The sequence below is a fragment of the Ammodytes marinus genome (assembly GCF_949987685.1).
Source record: "Ammodytes marinus genome assembly, chromosome: 10".
NCBI classification, from domain to species: domain Eukaryota; kingdom Metazoa; phylum Chordata; class Actinopteri; order Uranoscopiformes; family Ammodytidae; genus Ammodytes; species Ammodytes marinus.
Genome location: NC_137214.1, coordinates 15604135 through 15621442, shown reverse-complemented (window position 1 = coordinate 15621442; position 17308 = coordinate 15604135). Strand labels below are relative to the sequence as shown.

Sequence of the window (17308 nt, the reverse complement as noted above, 5' to 3'; positions counted from 1 at the left end):
TTGTTCTTTTATTTTTCAAGAACCCCTGTGTTTTTGTGCCAGTCCGTGCACAGTCTTCCATACAAACTGCCTGGTTGAGCTGTATCGAAGCGGAGTAACGCGGCTTGTGTGTTGCAATAAGTGTCGCTTAATGGTTAGGATGTGAGGCTTGGAATCAGAGAGAAGAATATTATAGTTGACGTTGGCAGTGCTATCAAACCTGAGGCCAGGATAGAGTTGCTTTGCATGGGCAGTGTCGTGCCAGAGCAGCAAAGAAAATCTCAGGGAGAAGAGGGGACACTCATTGGTATTCCTCTCGCATCGCCTCACTCCCTGTTTCTTCCCAGAGGCCAGCACCCAGTGTCTCGGCAGTCCTATATTCCAGGCCGGAGTGTGCTGTCTGCTGATAATAAACAGCCCCAACAGCCGGTCCAGAATCGCAGAGGTTTACTGAGTTAAAGCCAAGCCGCCCTACCCTGTCTATCTCCCTCAAAAGGTTGGGCGAAAGCTTTGCTTTATGTTCAGTGTCACCACGTTTTAAAACGCTCGCTGTTGCTGCTTTGCTCCCAGGTCTGAATGACATTGGGAGTGTAGGAAAGTGCAGGGCTGCTGTGGAGAGACCGGGTCTTTGGCGCTAAGCCCAGCGCCAATAAAGGATTAAACTCCCAAAGACGCCTGTTAAATGGTGTGCCATTTCAGCCTCTTATCAAATCTCCTCCTGTCCGCTGAGGGGAGGAGTTTCTGACCCTGTTCCTCTGTGTTGTAGGTTCACCTGTGCTGTGTGAGGAGGTCACACCGCTTCTGCAAACTGCTTCTGCCGCCGTTACTCCACATCCAGGCCTCCCTCAACCCTCCTACCCCTCCGCCAGCGCGGGGCGGCCGCAGAAGTGTGCGCTCCATTCCAGGGAGGCTCAGATCCTGCAGCCACGTCAATCACGTCTTCACCGCTGGGTAACTAAAGCGTGCAGTGCACACTCCTCCTGCCTTTTGAATGTCTTTAGGGGATGAGATGCACAGACCTTTGAGATTATCTGGTCTTTTTTTGTTGGGTGGGGGGAGGTGGGGATTGTTTTTTTTTGCACTTGTTTATTACTTCAGGCGTTGCTCATGTGTGCATTTTTCATGTAAAAGTGGCATTTTTCTCCAGCCAAGCATGCAATACACTCCAACACAAACATACACAAACGGAGAAAAAAACAGAGAGCTCAGGAGGAAGCTTGAGGGGTTTGATCAGAGCAGTTGTGTCTTGGTTTTTGTTTATTTTATTTTTTTCTGGTCCGTTGAATAGTTTGATTCTGGCTCCAGGTGTCACCTACTGAACTGTGTCAAACTCAGCAACTGCATTCCCAAGTACGTTCTCAGTGAGGCAAAGAAAAGCAGGAGATAAACCAGCGTCATGGATGAGATGTTGCCTTTGCCTGCAAAGCATAAAAAGTCACATACTGATGCTCTGACAGACAGGCATGCAGTACATAAGGGCAAACGTTCTTAAAACGGCATACAGTGTTTTCTTATACATTATCAGTCAGATACATATAATGTAAAAGGAGTTGCTTGAAATGATTAGCACCCCAGAGAATTGAGGCTTGACTTTTCAGTTCCCCTCAACTGTGTGGAGCGTATTAGCATATTTCAGTTCATTGTTAATTGTTTTTCCGACTTGCAACTTTTTAGTTCACTCTCACAGCTCTAGTCAACCCTGTTTTCAGCCACAACGGACAGCTGTTTTCAGCAAGAAATATCTAATAAACCCACTGTACACTACTGCTAAAGAGGCACTTAGCTGGTGAACATAACACAGAACTAAAAATTATTGTTGATGCTTTTTAATGTCTACTTGATGTGTAATAAGCAACTGATAATTTTTTAAGGACTTCCCTATTAACTTTACAAATTGATAATGAATCAATGTAGTTCTTCTGGCCAAACAAGATAATTATTGCTGAGAATTATTGCTGCATGTTTGGATTACAAATTAGTGTCAAAGTTGTGGTGGTGTGTTGGTTTTCGGTCCACTGACTGGACACAGAGCTACCCACTGACCCACATATGCCGCCTCTTTAGCCACATCTGGAAGAAAGACTTATTTGGGATGGAAAATGAGACCATGGATTGAAAGCCAAACCTCCAACGAATTGAAATGTACTTTGTAACTCATTAATAACCTTGTTTCTTCTAATTTTCGTTATCTTCACTTTTCGACAATCCAAAATGTCTCTTCTGTTTTGTCTTTTCCTGCTCCCATGCCCCAGAAAGCTCTTCAATGACCTTGCTGACATGAAATCCCTATTGGTTTATTTTGCCTCCTGCCTATACATAAAATAGCTTCCTTCCCCCCACCCCCCCTCCCTGCTCTCCCCTCTAAATACGGTGCATTTAATCATGGCGAAGGCATACACTCCGTCGTTGCGGGGCCTGTCTTTCAGGCTTCTCAGTGTTAAATAAATGGGTCCTGGGTTTTCTGCCGAGTTGTCATTTAGGTGTGTTTGACTCTCTGGGGCAAATTCAATCACTGTCTACCCACAAGTAATATCCTCCGTCTGCCCTTATCTCTGACTCCAAATTACTGATCTTAAGTCCTATACACGCATCACAGTACCACCGAGGGAAGTGACGGTTGGAACAAGGAGGGAGCTCAGAGAAGGTCACTCAAGGTAGCAGTTGGACAGAAAAAAGGCAGAAACTTGTGTGTACATACGCTATAAGGTTGTTCTGCAGTTCTGAGGCCCCAGCTCCGGCCACAGGGCTGGCAGGGGAATTAGTGCTCACTCAGTCGTCCAACTGGTGTGGCACAAGGGAACATTGCCTCGCCTCAACTGCTTCACATAACAGATCTGGTTTCGGAGTTGCAGCGTATTAAAATGTTATCTTGCTCCAAGTAATTTTCTAAAGGTTTACTATACTTTGTCAGCTAGAGGGATTCTTCTTCTTTTTCCTCTCCCCTTGTCTGCATGCTGCTTTCTTGTTGTCATAGCTGAGGTTTTAAAAGGCTGCAAGTGTAGAGTTAGCCTGGCACCGCTCGCCTACCTACTTCCGCTCAATTTTCATTTCCCTTCAGTAGTCAGTCTGGGTCCGCGGTATATTCACTGATTATCTCCTGTAGATTTTTTTACCTGTCAAATCAGCAAACAGAGGGAGTGTTTGAGAACAATGACGTGCCCCAGACACCCGCCTTCAAGTGAGTTTACGTTTGTCAATTGAGCAATTACAGACCTTCTGTACAAATGAAATGAAGTAGGATTGTCTGGTAGGACCAGGCTAGTGTAGAGTGTGTTTTTTAAATTATTTTGATATAAACCTGTGAACCAACTTTACCATAGGCCTGCGTCCTAATGTATGCGTCTGCTCAACTGCTGGAATTAGCCTCACATCATGCTGCTGCACTCGTGTGTCATAAAACATCACCAGCCAAGTGTGTACAACGCTGAGCTAATGTGGCAGCAACCACACCACTGTATTCTCATGCTAATCAACAACAAAGTAACATGAACTGTAATCATCAACATGTTTCCCCAAGGTTTATCCCTTCCAAAGCGCCCAGCCCACAATCCCTCTGTCTACGGTATTCCATGTATTACCATACTGTATAACCTTTGCAGCATAATTTTATGCTTCAAACTGTAATCTGTTAATAAAGCATAAAGCATATGATTAGTCAGTACATCTGAGACGGGCTAAAAATATATCAACATCACATTAGTTCTTTAGGTTTTTAAAACCCTCATGTGACCATGGATGAACCATAGAAGTAACTCTGTACTGCAGAGCTCAGTGTTAACTGTTCCTGTGGCTCTAATCTGGGTTCAAGGCATCTTAGCCTGCTTGGCCACCCTGAATGTCCCTGTGTGTGTCACAGAGTCAAATACCTACATCATAATGGCTTGTGGCAGCATCATGGTCCACATCACGTTCACTTTCTTCCTCTTTCTGCTCTCCATCACTCTGCACTTCGGCTCCCTTGTCACAGTTTGAGCTTCTTGTTTTCTTCTTTCATTTGAATCTCCTTCTTCCCGTCCCCATTTTTCTCCTTCTCCTTCCTCCCTTGTAGTGCTGTGTGTTGTGTGGCGCGCTGGGCTGGAGGCTGCCATGCATGTGCGTTGTCCTCTAGAGCCCTGGCTCCTGCTACAGAGGATGAACAAATGTGGCGTTCCCCTATCATTCTCTCCCTTTTCTCACTAGTCTCCCTTTTCGCTGTCAGATCTCCCACTTCCCATCTTCATTTTATTTCCCATTTCACTTAGCGTGTATCTTTCCCTTACTCTCTTTGCTTGTTGCCTCAGAATGATGTGTATTGCTCAGGGAATGGGGGTGGTGAAAGGATACAGCTTCTGTGTGTGTGTGTTTGTGATTGTGTATTTCATTGAATTGTATATGGCTAAATGGGTGGTTGTGAATCTACACACTAATGTGGGAGTACTTGGTATGTTAACGATGTGTTTTATATTTATGTGGTATCTCAATCTTTCCATCTGAGGAAAGTTGAATTTATGTTTGTAAATGGGTTGAGTGGGGAGGTTTGGTTCAGTGTTGGTGAGTTTGGTACTTTATGTGTTTTCCGATGTAGGCCTTGAAGTGCAAGACATTATGTGTATAAAGACAAAACACATTAATTGATCTGATTTAAAGAAACAAAAAATTACTTCAAAAATCTAAAAAGGAAGTTTGTACTTAATAGACTTGGGTTGTGTCCAATCACAAAATATGTAGTTTGGACTCACTGACTACAAATGGGAAACCAGCAGTAGTGAGAAAATGTCTTCATGTCTCCCAGATCAACCGAACACTGTCTAAGCACGCTTTAGGAACAACCCCCTGGCTGAGGAGGTAAAGAAGGCCCACGACCCCTGCTCACTAATAATAAGTAGGGCAGATATGTTCAGTGTGTGCCGATCAACTAGCACAGACATTTCACACACATTTTCAACCAGCCATCCATGAACCTCTATGACCAGCGGTGTAGGAAAAATGACAAAAGGATCAATGAAGACCCGACCCCCATCACACCAGAAACAACAGTTCTGCCTGTTTGTACCGCATCAACCGGTCCCGGTCCAACGGGCTCAGGGACAGCTTCATCCCACAGGCCATAAGACGGTTTAATTTTTGAGCTGTCAAGCTTATGACTTGTCACTTTTCTCACACTGCATTGGTACTCTTTTCCGTATTTTGCTAAACCAAAGTTCCTACCTGTTTGCATCTTTATACCAACTAACTAACTATAAACAGTATATAATTGAACATAAAGCATATAATTGAATATGAACTCTAACTTATCATATACGCCTTAAACAGAATCTATTTTTGAAAGGTTAGTTTATTGACACAATTTGTTGACTTCTGAAATTAAGTGAACGGAGAAAGGTGGTGTCCAATACCCAGTTAATGTACTAGGAGAGTTTGGAATTTAGGACTTTAGTTACAATACCAGATTTAAACTCTGGTTATCTGAATTGTGCAATTATTAAACCAATAAATAATTACTTACGCTAAGTCTACATAACCTTAAAAAATGGCCAAGTAATGATCAAGATGGATCGAATAGAAAGGGATGTCCCTTCGCGTTCTTAATTTTCATTAAGTCAAGCTAAGTCTCCTATTTTTCTCAGTGCACTACTTATACAGTAGAATAGATTACTTATTTATTGTTAGAGCCCTTCTTCCCTTTGTCACCAGAGCTCCATATTCAACTATAATTGAATCTGATCATGCCCCAGGATAACTAAATCTCTCATTCCTCTCAGCAATTTGGAACGCCCTCCTTGGAAATCAGACAAAACTTTACTGGCTGCTAATGCCTTTTGTGAATTGTTATCTCAAAAATAGTACAACTTTATAGAATCCAATAAAAAAGATAACACTTCCTCATCACTGCTTTGGGAAACACTGAAGGCCAAGTTCAGAAGTGAGATTATATCATATTCAGTTAATTATTATAATTATTAACAAAAGAAGAAGTTCGACCGCCAAACTCAGTAGGATTTGTTATTAACTCTTGTTAAAATCACATGAGCATGAATATGAGTATATATGTTTATGTCTAAGAGGAAACTGCTGGTCGGTTTTCAACACACCAACTTAACTGCCATCATCAGTTTCTCTACAAATTCCACCAATACTGCATTCCTATGTTGAATTAACTAAATTGTTTCATTTTGGGCTACATTCATTGCCATATACCCCTAGACTTTCTTGTGGGTTACCAGAGGTGTTCATTTTACTGGATGTAGAGAAAGCTTTTGAAAAGGTTGAATGGGAATATTTATTTATTTGTTTAAACAATTTTGGGTATGATCCTAATTTTATGTCATGGATTAAACTCAACTCAACCAGGGCCTACTACTACTAACTACAAGCGATCCCAATACTTCCAGCTCTCAAGGACGGCCTGCCAGGGATGGCCAATCAGTCTACTAATATTTGCCTTAGCCATAGAGCCCTTATCTATCACACTCAAACCATTGCCAACCATAAGCGGAATTTAAAGAGAAGAGTATAGATTTAGTCTATATGCAGATGATGTATTATTATATGTATCAGACTCTATTCCAAGTATACCTTATATTATCCATGTTTTGAAAAGATTTGGTAAATTTTCTGGATATAAGCTAAACTTACAAAAAGGGAATGATACCCTGTAAATAACTTGGCTCTTCAAATTCAGGATGAATGCCTTTCTGTTCAAAATACTGGCACACAGAGCCCTCATCCTGTTGCCTTGACATTCTGCCCAATGGCTTCTTTAAAACCGTTTTTAACTGATGGCCTCAGAGGTTCTACAAATTGTAAACATGTCCCTTCGCACAGGTGTATTCCCTCAGGCCCTGAAAACAGCAATCATCAAGCCACTCCTAAAAAAGAACAATCTAAGATAAATCACTCATGAACAATTATAGGTCCATTTCTAAGCAAAATCATCAAAAAAGCTTTAATGGATCTCAGTGCTGCCTTCGACACAGTTGAACACAACATATTGCTAGATTGACTTGCAAACTGGGTTGGACTTTCTGGCACTGTACTAAACTGGTTTGAATCCTACTTCAAGGACAGAGACTACTATGTGTCAATAAGCAATTTTTTGTTCGCTCACATCTGAGCGAACAAATATTGCATGCGGGGTCCCCCAAGGTTCCATTCTTGGGCCTCTTCTGTTTAACAGCTACATGTTACCGCTAGCTCAGATTATGAATTATGCAGAGGACACACACATTTACATAACCATATCACCAGGAAACTATATTCCGATAAAAGCACTGACTAAGTGCATTGCACAAATTTATGATTGGATGTGCCTTTGTATTTGGTGCAAAAGAGGAACAATTAAAAGTCAGCGCACAGCTTAAATGTTAGAAAGAGTCAGACTTGAATTTCAAGAAACACTTTAAATCAATTACCAAGTCAGCCAAAATGCTGAACTGTGGAAAATGCGCCTTGATCCCCTGACAAACGCCCCTGTGCATCCGAAATATCAGTGGTTGCATTTAACTGAGAAATTCTGTGTATTATTTTAGTTTTGAGTGAAACACATGTCCTACCCAAGCTTCTGATCTTTTACCAATAAACGAGTTTCTTGAAGAAATGCAATTTCACATGTTAAATGTTTAGGGTGATTGAATATTCTAGTTCTTATTAGAGGCAAGGCAAGACAAGTTTATTTATATTGCACAATTCAAACACAAGGACATTCAAAGTGCTTTACAGGGGCAAGATTAAAATACATATTAAAAGCGAATGAATAGAAATAGAACATTTAAAAGTGATTGAATAGAAATAGAACATTTAAAAATGACAGGTTAGGGGGCCAGGCCCAGCAGCAGACTCTGTCTCTCTGCACTGTCAATAAAGCATAAAAATGCCCAAAAAATATATTTGAAAAAATAAAATAAAATACTGGTTAAAATGGAAACAGAAACGTCTTCAGACTTGATTAGAGGCCCATTTAAGCCTTTTAATCTCCAGCTAATAAATCGTACATGAGCCTTTTTTACACAAGTTACTTTTTCCATGTTTAGACCAAAAAGGTAGAATTATAGCCATAACAGCAGTAAAGCAGCAGTTGCGACATACAGTAGTGCACAGCTCCATGGATGACCTCTCTAAGGAGAATAAAAGAAAATACTTGACAAATCTGTGGTGCCCCTCATATAACACTATCCTACATCCCTAGCACAAAAAAGATGATCACTGAGCCTATACTTGTTACTCTCTCTGGGGCAAGCTGCAGGCTGAACATATTTCTAGCCAAAAAGGCTCCCAGTGACTTATAATATATGACTAGCTTAATACACTCTACTAAAAACAAGTAAAACAATATCTGTAAATAAATAAAAAAAATAATAATAGCACAACGTATAATTTTATTTATTTATTATTATTCTTTCGGACAATTCCACACAATACACAATTTTCTCTTGCAAATATTCATACATCATACTTTGTGTTGTCCGAAGGGAGACGGAAGAAGCCAAAGGCTTATCAGGTCCCGCCCCCATTTTCATCAAATTCGGATTCAGATACACAGTTACTGTTACAGAAAATAAAAATAAAACAAACAAAAAACATTTATATATATATATATATATATATATATATATATATATATATATACACACACATTTTTTTTTAAGAATCTGCAGTCCAATACACAGTCAATTTTAATCTAATTGCTTCAGCTTTTAAGATCAGTTCAGCACAGTTCAGTTTTTCTGTGACAATGCCAAGTGTATAAAGTGTGAAGTGGCCTTGTATTTGGCCTGTTCCATTTCTTAACTGGTAGTCTAAACACTTCTGCAAAAGTATTGAAAAACAAGCTCAAAAATTAATCGGAAAAGCTAAAGGAGAGTATTTATGTTAGCAACATAAATGAGCCCAGCGATAACATTAGTGAGAGTGACCAAAAGCAAAGGCAATTATATTCAATGTTTCTAAGTCAGTTCATGTAATTTACTGTCTCCAAGCTGTAGCCTACAGCACAAGGCAGACGTATCCATTTTTACTCTTTACCCATCCTCTGGTCGTAAAAATTCCGAGCTTCTTCAGTTGAGTCGAAGGTGAGCATGTCATCCTCATATATCATGGGCCGGGCATAACTGTTGGAACTGGACCTTCTTTTGGTAAAAGGCTTGTTTTATCTTGCTTTTCAGCGAGTGCTGTGCTGTTTTCTTGATAAATCCTTATGACAGCTCCTTATTACAGCAGCCAGAGTTCCTGTCCCAGCTACGCTGCTTACTTGTTTAGTACATTGTGGCGGTTGTGGCTAAGCGGGTAGGGCGGTCATCCACTGGTTGCAGGTTTGCGGTTCGATCACCACCTCCTGCCACATGTCAAAGTGTCCCTTGGCAAGACACTGAACCCCAAATTGCTCCCAATGGTAAGCCAGTGCATTGCGTGGTAGCTGCTGCCATTGGTGTTTGAGTGTGTGTGTGAATAAGTGAATGAGAGGCAAAACAATGTTAAGTGCTTTGAGTCCGAGTAAATCAGTGAAAAAAGCGCTATATAAGTGCATTCCATTTAGAATTGCTCCATTTGGAAGATAAACTATAAATCAAATCTTAAAAAGAAAGGTAGGTAAAACAAGAAAACAGCAATCAGTAGTCTGGGAGTCTTCCTCTGTACGTCTTCTCCCTATTTCTACTAACCAGAAGTCACAGTGTTCTATTCTATTTTATATACATATTCTATTTTATTCCAATATTTAAACTTCTGCACTATTCTATCTATTTTCAGTCTTAGATTCACCCTTTCTTTTGCTTTATTTTATAAATTTTTTAAAAACATTGTTGAAGAGAGCCAGGGCACTAGGAATTGAATTGCCAACGACTGCATATGCCAAATGTACTCTAAGTGGACATGCATGTGTGTACAATCTGTCTGGTGTGCAATCACACAACTTAGCAGGCGGGCACTTGTGTAAAATTAAATTCATGTCAGCAGGCAGCCATTCAGATAAGATTAACAAGACCTGACATTTCCTTCGTTTCGTTGGAGACAGATGCTTGCTCCAGTTCCCCCTTTAGAAAATGTCCTCGCTCGTCTGTCTGTCTGAGGATATTTTCCCCCATTTACCCTGCCTTGCCCACAGCAAGACCCGTTCTCACCATTAATTTGATTTCTGATATTGTTATTACAGGGCAGTGTGATTAGGAGAGCATAAGTTCAATTAAAGGCTTGTTTTATGCCATATTGGAGCCAATTAGCTCCTTGCACATGCTTTCACCTCAACAGACAGATGACCATAAATGCTGATGTATGCAGGCTCAGGCTATCTCACTGCTAAGGCATTGCAATGGTTTCAGTGAAAGCCTCAGGGAAATGAACGTTTTTGTTATTCGAAAAGTGCAAAATTAAAAAGAGGAAACTCTTATTTCCATGAGGGTGGAATAAATTAAAAATTAATCTTGCTCATGTATGATGGATGTCCTAGGGAAACTTCTGTTGCTTTGTTAATTAACTCTTAAATTACAACTTCAGCTTTGCTTGAAGTAACAGCTATTATTTGATTTGAACAAATGGTTTCTATTATTTTCGACAAGATTCATAATCCACACATGATAGAGTAAAAAATTCATGAAAGTATTCAATGGCTGTCAGTTTGATTAGGCAAAAGTATGTAATGTGACTTACAGTGAAAGAGGGATATTTATGTAAAGCATGGAACACGGAGCGTTAATTTGGGTTAGTGAGTAACACTTGATGTGGACATCAATTATTCATAAGTACAGTGGATGTCAAAGAGATGTCACCAAGGGCCACAGTGAGGAAATGTGATTATCATTTATGTATATGTATTATTATTGTATGGCAACAGCGCGCCAAAACAAGCAATAACATCAGTGTCTCAAATGATTTGAAGCAGGTAAAATTGTTTCATCCTTCCTCTAAGAGCAAACCACCTCAGCTGTCGGCACGTCACGTTTGTGGTGTCTTTGGGTTGTTAGCAGTTGGCAGCAAGAGACATTTCAATCTAAACTCCTCAGATTGTTTAATTTCAGTAAGTGTTCAAGTCTGAAATAGGTTAAATGATCTGGGTCTGTCCTCCAAGTAAAATGACAGCATGGAGGAGGTCAGGGCAAAACATAACATTGGATTTTTAACATGTAAGCCGCAGTACGCATCATGTTCCCTAATGTTAGTGTTCATTTCATTCTAACATGATTGGGACCATTGTCAAACCTTAACCATGCGCTTATCATTGTAATGTTGAGGACTCCCCTAACCTTGACCAAGTCGTTTGTATCTTAGGCCTTCCCTAAACATAACCCTGCATAAAACCGGATTCATTCGTCAGGTCAGAAAATGCCTGTGTGTCGTTCTAAAGGACTGTTTTGAACGACAAAATGATGTCACTTCATTTTCAGTGCTTGTTGAATTATCCAGGACTTCACTTTAAGAAAGCAAATTGATCTCACATTTCACAACCGCTTGAAACTGATCCTGTTAACCTTTTTGAGGGGCACAACACCTATAGATTGGGAACCACTGGACTAAACTATGAAATTATTTTAAGTTCTTACTGCATTGTAAAAGCAGTATGAATCTAATGATTTCATATAGAACAATACTTCGGCCATCGGGTTTGTTTTTCCACAGCACAAGTACTTTTGCTGATGATACTGCAGGACTTTTAATTGTAATGGAGTATATTAAACATCGTTGTATTGCCACTTTTTACTTACGAGATGGATCTTAATCCTCCAGCGCTGGCTAAGGTTAATGTGCTGATGTGGCATAACTGCTTTTGTGAGACCTTTCATTTTTTTATCGCCACACTGACAAGAATGATTGATGATCTTTCAACATTTACCCATGTACAGGATTGGGAAGCGTCACACAGTGTGCCTTGCCTCTCATGCAGGCCAGGCCCTTATAACAGGTGCTGCATGAAGTAGTGACTGAGAAGTAGCTAGGCTTGTGTGATGCCGTCACTCTGATGTGCTATGAGCCATTAGCGGCGCTAGGAAACGGAGATTAAGGGGGAGAAACCATTGATCTTCAGTGTATGCGTGTGTTTGTGCTTCTATTTGTGCACCTATAGAAGGCACATGCAGTTGTGTGAACTTCTGTAGAGGTTATTTGTTTGCGGGGGTTGGTATGCACATGTACTGTATTTGTGTTTGTGCAAAACACTGCGCTCATGTCAGTCCGCATTATCATTCTGTAGACGTTCACACTTTTAGTGTTAATCCTGAAGCACAGGGACAGAGTTGTTTCATTGCTATCTATTGGTCCCGATACCAGCACTGAATTGCCCTTCATTAGGGAGAAGTTAATCCCTGCTTATAGTGGTGGAGGAAGAAGTCCAAACATTCATTATTTCGTATCCTCAGCTGAAAAAAGGGGCATTTTTATGAGGAGCCGAGTACCAGTCTGGTGTTTAAGCTGGAGTTTAACAGCAAGGCCAATGGATAGTTTTTCATTCCTGAGGCATAGCTGTGAATCCATCCAAACACAGCTTGCAGCTTGCCAGTTCATTTTAGGGCTTACCCAGACAGGCAGACAGACATTATGCATTCATTCAGCACCTGTGGGTAATTTACAGTCACAGGCAAACCTGAAAATACTCCAAGGTAAAGAGGACATGTTACAGCATAGATACAGCGGTGCACAAAATGGGACAAATATATTTTTTTAGAGCTAAAAAAAAAAAAAAACTTTGGCAGAACTTTGTGTTGTTTGGTGTACTCGTCATGACATTAGTACAAATTCTCTCTAATCTTTATCAGTTACATGAAATAGGGATTAAAAAAGGTTATGTTTTTCCTATCTCGTTTGCAATCGTTGCACGGGCAAACAAGTCATAAAATTCCACAGATACCAAAACAGTAACAAATGGGGATCTGCCAATGTGCAAATATAAAAAAAAAAAGCTCTGTTGATTTTTTATTGCTTTATTTTAGTTGTACATTTGTTATTTTCCTCCGCTCACATTTCATAGTATGTACCAAGCTTGCAAAAAAAGATTGTTAAATCTATCTCACCTTTCCAAACATCAATAAGAAGATGTGCTGTTGTATGTTACCCAACATATGCGCTTTCATATCATTTATATGCTTAAGTATGAGACCCCTTTCAGCAGATGCTAGGTTTAGATTTCTCCATATGTACACACAGATTACCCCCTGCTGATTTATTCATGTGAGTTGCAGAGTAACATCTAAAGGCAAGGCTGCTACAAAGTAAAAACACATCATTTCCAGTAAAGAACACAGAGAAACATGCCAAAGTAAGCTTCCCTTGCATTTCCAGCTCTCCCCTTTCAGGTAAATAATTTAAAAAAGCTTAAGATAACAGTGTCATCTCCCTGAAATTGCCCTACTTATGCTTCAACATGCTGGTGTGATTGGCATAAAAGAATAATTATAGAGGGCATAGCTTTTTCTGAAGAGTTCTAAAATCAGCTCTGGGTCCCCATCTCTTTGAGGTAAGAAGCTGTGAGCAGTATCCCGCTGCGCTAAGTGGCTCTGGTGTGGCAAACCTTACCTGCAATATCAGAGAGGCAGGGTCATATATAACAACGCAATTAGCGAATGACAGGTCACCTTGACTCCTTCCATTGTCTGATTTAACGGTGGATGCGAGCAGCAGGACAGCTATGAGGAATTGCAAGTAAATGCATCTATCAATTGCAGTAATATTAGGTAAATAGCCTTGCAGGCCACTGTTCACTTTGTCAGCAGAAAGATGTGCCACTAGAATTTACCCGTCGCCATGAAGGATGACAGGACAGATCTGAGCGGCAGAGTGGAAATGCACATTATGGCTCACTGGCTGTGCTGCTTCCAGAATTTCTATGTTCGCATGTGTTGATGGCAACAGGAGTTATGTGGCTCTGCGGAATTGAACAAACAAGTTAATAAAAATCCCCTGGCTATCTGTTTCCCAGGGACTGTGCTGAAGTTGACAGGCGTGAGCTGATATGTGTGGCGCGGGTCGTTATTTGTATGGCGGTCAGATGCCTATGACCCGGAGGGCTTTCATCTAAGAACGCACACAAACTCCGAGGGAAGGTGAGCTCCAGATTATTTTATGTTTGGATTCACTTGAGAATGGATGTTCTCTGGGCCTGATTCCACTGCTGAACTGGAGGTGGACCATTGTTGCCGTATCACGCCGGGGTCGGAGGAGCAGACGGCGTGGGCGCCTGTGATTGAGAGCGCTGTCACAGCACCTACGGTCACAGTCTCTGATGAACTCCTCCGGGGGCATGAATAATGTACACAGTGGGCCTGAGTGATGGGTGGTGTTATAATGCCAGGCAGAATAGCGTGACCAGGAACCCCAGTGACGGCCAACATCTCACCCACCCAGCCTGCCAGCCAACACACACACACACACACACACACACACACACACACACACACACACACACACACACACACACACACACACACACACACACACACACACACACACACACACACACACACACACACACACACACACACACACACACACACACACACACACACTTACCTACTAGGGGATAGAGACGTATTTAGCTTGCAGTCTGTAACTAGTTGGTCTCTCAAGTGCTGCAGTTAGAGTGAAACGGTTTTGCTTTCCTTTTTACTTCTGAAATTTTTATGTATGTTTACAAACAAAGCCTGACGGCTCAGATGTATTGAATCTTACAGTTGTTACGTTTAATGAAGTGGGACCCAAAGACGGACTCCAAGGAAAAGGCGGATTTAGTAAAAGCAGGCTTTATGTACCTGAAATGTTGGTCCACACAGTTAAACCAAACTTGAGGGCAAAAGCAAATTACGATGACATTACAGATGGAAGTTATTACAAAAATAGGCATTAAGGCTGCACTATGAAAAGATAGGCATGACATCGTCAACTTGGCAGAAAGACTGCAGTAAACTGGGAGACATTGCATTGGTGCCTAGTGGTGGAACAAACCTGGGTCTTGTAAAGTGTAGCCTCACCACATCTTTAAGGCGAAAGTGTTTGAAGCTGTTGTGAGCAGCCTCACTGGAGGCTGAAGAGCCTGCAGCCACACAAAGGGGCTGCGATATATAGTACAGGGGATAAGTGTCAGACCTCCTCGAAGGCATGTAAAGTGTTGAAAAAATAACTGAAATAATACGTGTAAAGGATAAAAAAAAGCTTGATAGAATGTTTCAAACCCTGCACACTTTCTTACCTCAGCACACCTGACTCCCACGTTAAGCACAGATGAAGTATACTGACCCCTTGAAGTCTCGGTCACACATGGACCTCAGGTTGGCTGATTGGGACGATACATTCTTGATGCATCTTGAGTTAGGAAGTCGAGGAGTTGTTATTCTAGCATTGCGCCGTCACTCTTTTCACATTCAGACATGTTGAGGTGTCATGATGGGAACAGCAAAAGGTGTTAATAACCTCAACCGTCGCTCCGTGCTATTCCAGTGTCCCAGTAAGCAGTGACAGTGAGCCACTGCATGATTAACGGGTGGGTGTTTGACTATGTCTAAAAAAAGAAAAAAACACACGTCAGTATGCCGACGATATGTTACATTTTTGTGACCAATAGTTTCCACAGCGACAGTGTGAAGTTGAAAACAACAGCCAGCCGGTTGACTGTTCAACATCCATAACCCTGGTGCGGTGTGTCAGGTTGGAGGTGGGCGTGACATACAGCTGAAGATACTGACAATCTTCCTGTCACCAGCGGGAGGTCTGTGCTGAGTTCGGAAATAGCTCCCATTTTTTTTTCCAACAACGAAGTAGCAACAGCGACTCTTATGATAGAATGTTTGCATGCGTCTTTCCTGTCTTTGTTTTTTTCACTTCTTCTAGTGCTATTCTCTGTCTTCTCTTTCTCTCTTTGACAGTCCCCCCCTCCTCCTCCCCCCCTCCTCCTCCCCCTCCCCTTCTACCCACCATCCATTAAAAAAAGTTGCTGTCTAAGTGAGTCATATTCCTGGAAACGTTGATTTGTTTCCTCAGAGAATGTCCGTCCTCCAGTGGGGCTCGCCCTCGTTGATTTCTTGCTAAGCTCTACTTTGTTCGGATCCCCCATTACATCTCTCATCGACTATTTCCCTTGTTGTTTTCTTCTCTCCTTTGCCGTCGGCTCTCCCTGCGTCCCTGATCAACGCACTTTTTACCCTTCACTTATTGTCTACCCATCACCCATCTGTGTTACGTCGATGTCAGGTCGTTTAATAAAAAGGATACGAGAGATGCGAGAAAACACCACCATCCTCCCCAACCCCTGAACATCTCCTACATTATGTAGAGTTGAGAGAAAGAGCAGGAGCTATTGAGGCGGAAGAAAAAAGGAAGTGGCACAGATGACTAGAAAATAAAGCGTATTTTTCTGGGCTGTCGATTGGGTGACAAACACCAGACGGCATGGCAGCACTCTGATCTTCTCTCACTCCCTCTCTCAGTCCCTTCCCACTCCCTTGCCCCCCCTCTGTTTTCTCTCTTGAGAGAGGGTTTATATTGGCTGGCTTCAGACGTAAAGCTATATAGTAGCTTCAAAGTTTTGAGCCCATCGTCTCAGGCTCACTATATCCTTTGCCGTATTCTTTTGCTAACAATGTTCCCTGTCCTTGAATTTAAGTGGCTTTCCTTTCAATTAATGTGGCACGAAGAAGATTAAGGGGAATAGATTTTTATTTGATTTTTGTTAAAGTCATGATAGTGATAGATCCTCAAAAGCTTTATTCATTTAGGTTTCCATGCCAACAGTCACAGTATTTCACCCTCTACTTGATTCTCCCTGGTTTGTGGCTTATACCTATCTCAGGCCAGTCCTAAAAAACATTAAACATCTATGTCACCATGTACCAGCTCACTTCCTGCGCAGCAATGGCTGGCCCATAGAGGCTGTATGTGCCACTGTGGATAATGTTCGCATCTGAAGCAGGGTCACTACCTTGATCCTTTAGAGAGTGAGTGAGAGAGAGAGAGTGGGGAGACTGATCTCACTTTGATGGTTTGGTTTCGCTATTTTTATGCTCTGAAAATACCTTTCTGCTTTTCGAGAATGCCTTATGTTTAATCCCCGTCCCTGCCTCTCCACAGCAGAATAGCAAAATAAATAAAGGAGAAGAAAAATGACGCAGCGTTTCTCCTCCAAGGTGTCGCTCAATATTCATTTAATCACAATGAAATATGGTCCTGGGCCTGAATACAAATGTTAATTACATGCATGTGGTAATATCTTAATCCAGAATCATGACAGAGTGATGGTATTGTTTACCCAGCAAGGTGCCTAAGGGAGGCCTTTCAGGATGGTTTATGAGTCTGCTTAGGCACTTGATTAAGGACTTGCTTTCCACTGGGGCTCCATCGTCACTGGAGCACAAAAAAGACACAGAGAGCTTTACGTATT

The 17308-nt window shown here is 41.5% G+C and overlaps 1 protein-coding gene across 3 annotated transcripts in view; it reads left to right on the top strand.

Moving 5' to 3' along the window:
* Positions 1-770: 770 nt before the first annotated feature.
* Positions 771-17308, top strand: part of drp2 (dystrophin related protein 2) — a 107044-nt gene continuing 90506 nt past the window's right edge. For 2 of the 3 annotated variants that reach the window (XM_080035775.1, XM_080035774.1), the window contains exon 1: positions 771-930. The gene's annotated coding sequence lies outside the window, so the exon portion shown is untranslated. Of the gene's footprint in view, positions 931-13886; positions 13983-17308 lie in introns of those variants that run through there. The other variant, XM_080035773.1, reaches the window with a different exon arrangement.